The 4,032-nt window shown below is 35.4% G+C and overlaps 1 pseudogene; it reads right to left on the reverse strand.

Annotated features, from left to right (window-relative positions):
* Positions 1-393: 393 nt before the first annotated feature.
* LOC129048133 (histone-lysine N-methyltransferase SETMAR-like) lies at positions 394-1,422 on the reverse strand (annotated as a pseudogene).
* Positions 1,423-4,032: the final 2,610 nt, after the last annotated feature.

Here is a 4,032-nt window from a genome sequence, read left to right on the forward strand (position 1 = left end):
TAATAGAGATATAGTAACATATAATCTCTGGCTGTGAGTGGCATTTGCCTGTTTTTCCTTTCAGTTCTGTCAGTTTTACTAATGAATTTTGATAGTTTGTCATTAGGTGTAACCTATTTGGAATTTTTGTGTCTTCCAGATAAAGAATGGGGCATTTTTTTCATCATGTAGTGTCCTTCTTTATTCCTTGTGGTATTCTTTGCCTCGAAATATACTTTGATTTTAACACAGTCACACCAGCTGCCTTATGCTTACTTTTAACATAGAATACCTCTTTCCTTTCTTTATATGACCATATCTTCATATTGAAAATATAAATGGTTGGTGCAAAAGTAATTGCGATTTCAGACCATGAGTTTTAAATCATTATAACTAAGCTGAAACACATCTTTATTAATCAAAATAGAAACCGTTACAATCAACAAGTTTTTGCCAATGAGAAATAAGTTTGTTTATTCCTGTAGCATACAAATCCATGCTCTGGAATTTGACGAACTCTTGGAAAGCATTTTCTGCCTGCTGCTGGTTGTGGAAGCATTTTTCCCTCCAAAAAGTTGCTGAGATGCTTGAAGAAGTGGTAGTCGGTTGGCGAGAGGGCAGGTGAATACGGAGGAGGACGCAATACTCTGTAGCCCAATTTGTTCAACTTTTGAAGTGTTGGTTGCATGATGTGCAGTCGTGTGTTGTCGTGGAGAAGAATTGGGCCGTTTATGTTAACTAATGCTGGCTGCAGGCATTGCAGTTTTTGATGCATCTCATCAATTTGCTGAGCATACTTCTCAGGTGTAGTGGTTTCACTGGGATTCAGAAAGCTGTAGTGGATCAGACAGGCAGCAGACCACCAAAGAGTGATCATGACCTTTTCGGTGCAAGTTTGGCTTTGAGAAGTACTTTTGAGCTTCTTCTTGGTCCAACAACTGAGCTGGTCATCACTGGTCATTGTATAAAATCCACTTTTCATTGCATGTCACAAATCAACTGAGAAATTGTTCGTTGTTATGTGTAGAATAAGAAAAGACAACACTTCAAAACGATTTTTTAAAAATTTTCACTCAGCTCATGAGGCACCCACTTATGGAGCTTTTTTACCTTTCCAATTTGCTTTAAATGCCAAATGACCAAAGAATGGTTGGTGTTGAGTTCTTGGGCAACTTCTCATGTAGTTGTAAGAGGATTAGCTTCAATGGTTGCTCTCAGTTGGTTGTTGTCAACTTCTGATGGCTGGCCATTATGCTTCTCATTTTCAAGGCTCTTGTCGCCTTAGCAAAACTTCTTGAACCACCAGTGCACTGTACCTTCATTAGCAGTTGCTGGGCCAAATGCATTGTTGATGTTGTGAGTTATCTCTGCTACTTTACGACCCATTTTGAACTGGAATAAGAAAATTGCTCAAATTTGCTTTTTATCTAACATCACTTCCATAGTCTAAAACAAATGTAAATTAATCAGCAAGTAATAAGTCATTAGCAAAACATAAAGTGAGAAATGTGCATGGAAATGATGTATCACGTGACTGTGTTTATTTAAGAATGTATTCCAATATCAAATGGCGACTTTCAACAATGCAAAAACTGCAGTTTCTTTTGCACCAACCTAATAGATCTCCTCTAAAGACTATATAATTGGGTCATTCTTTTTCATCCAGTCAGATGGACAATCTCTGCCTTTTAATTAAGAGTATTTAGCTCATTTAGTTTTATTATGATTACTAATATGGTTGGGTTTAAGTCAACCATCTTGCTTTATTTTATGTATTTTTTTGTTCTCCTGCTCCTTTCTGCCTTCTTTTGTGTTAATCAACTATTTTTATTCTATTTTATTTTCTTTATTGCCTTAGCTATACTTCTTTGATTATTTTTTATTTTTGCTAACAATACACATGCTTAATTTTCAGGGTCTATTTAGAGCCTATGTATTGTACATTATTCCATCACATTTTACCCTTAATGTCTAATGTTTTACATTTTTCTTTACACTTCTTTCTTTCCATTAAACTCTTGACACTTCCCACTTTACTCTTGTACTTAAGTTTAAAAATGTAATAGCCACACAGTAGTATAATTCTATTCTACTACCTTACTTTGTAAAATTTCTATCATATCTTTTACTTATACATACATTATAAACCCCATCTTACAATTTTATTTTGGCTATAAATGCTTTTAAGTAAATTACAATATTCAAAAAAGCATAATGTGAAAACATTAACCTACCTATTTGCCACTTTTGCTTCTCTTGCTTCCTTCCTGTAGATCCAAGTTTCCATCTGGTTTCTTTTGGCCTTTATAAAGGATATCCTGTAGGAGAGATTACTGGTAATGACTTTTCTCAGCTTTCGTTGTCTGAAAACAACTTTATTTTCATTTTTAAAAGATATTTTCAAAAGATGTAGACAAAGGTTCATAGTGTTTTCCTCTCAGTACTTTATCTTATCCCATTGTCTTTTGGCCTCCATTATTTCTTATGAGAAACCAGTGATATATCTTATTCTTATTCTTCTGTATGGAATCTTTTTCTTTTAACCTCTAGTTACTTTTGATCTTTTTTCTTTGTCTTTAGTTTTCAGTATTATGACTGTAATTTGTTGTGGTATAGTTATCTCCCTATTTATACTACTTGAGGTTCTTTGAACTATTTAGATATGTAAATCAATGTTTTTTTCATCAAGTTTCTGACATTTCCAGATATTAGTTGTTTATATAATTTTTCTGCCTCAAGTTTACTCTTTTGTCTTTCTTGGATTCCAATCATCTGATATCGTGCCACAGATTTCCAAGGACCTGTTTAGTTTTCTCTGATATGCTCTCCTTTTGCATTCTTCAGATTGGTCAATTTCTAGTGATGTAACTCTATATCCCCTGACTCTTTTCTGTGCTATCTCCAATCTGCTGTGAGTCCTGGCCTATGAATTTTCAATTTCATTTATTTACTTTTCAGATCTAGAATTTCTATTTGATTCTATTTTATAGTTTCCATTGATCTGCTTATATTTTTTATCTGTTCATTTATGAAGACCATTTTTTAAAATTATTTGACCATTTTAAACATTGATTCTTTGAACATATTTATGCTTGCTTCCTTAAGGACTTTGTTTCCTAAAATAAAAATCTAGACCATCTGAAATTTAGTTTCTATTGCCTGGACTTAAATTTTGCTGTTTCTTCATACATTTACTAATTTTTGATTGAACACTGGACCTTGTAAATAATCTGTTGTAGCAACTCAAGATTCTGTTATATGTATCTGAAGATAATTGACTCTTGTTCTAGTGGGCAGTGCAATTATTTTGTGATCATGTTGACTTGTGCTTGATTTTATGCTTTTTTTGTACAGAACTGTGGAAAGCTTAAGGTACTTCCCAAGCCAGTCTAGCCTGTTAGAATTCAATATCGTAACACTGTCTCCCTGCAGGTAATACCTGAGTTTGGCTCTATACTTGGTTAGGATGATCTAGAATAACTCTTACTCTGAGATGAAGTCTTTATTCATAAGGTGTGGCCTCTGTGGTGTCTCAGTTGTATGCCCAGAGTGTTAAAGATATTTTCCTCAGATCTCTCCACTATGGCAAGGCAAAAACTTCAGTGTTCTAGGACAGGTGTTCCACCATCATTGCTTGACCTCAATGTCTCTGCACTACATTAATCCTATTTTGTTTGCTACCTATAGGCCTCATGTAGTCTCATCTTGCAAATACACAGCCAAGCCATTAGCCACAGACTTACAGGGATCCCATACATGGATTCTGGGGCTTCCTCTTTGCACATCTTCCTCTTATCTGATGCCATTCCCTGACCCACAGATTTGAGACACTTTAGTTGCCCTGAACTTTGATGTTTGTCCCTTAAGCTCATTGGAATTGGTGTGCTCTACATCACAGCTGGGCAATTGTCCCTTGGCAGGAAGCCAGGGCAGTTGTGTAGATCACCTCACGGGTTTCCCTTCTCCCAGAGATCCTAGTCGGATGCTGCCAGTTGCTGAATACCCGAAAACAACTGTCTCAATATTCTCTTCAGCATTATGGTTGCTTATGGC

This window comes from Pongo abelii, chromosome 8 (genome assembly GCF_028885655.2).
Source record: "Pongo abelii isolate AG06213 chromosome 8, NHGRI_mPonAbe1-v2.0_pri, whole genome shotgun sequence".
NCBI classification, from domain to species: domain Eukaryota; kingdom Metazoa; phylum Chordata; class Mammalia; order Primates; family Hominidae; genus Pongo; species Pongo abelii.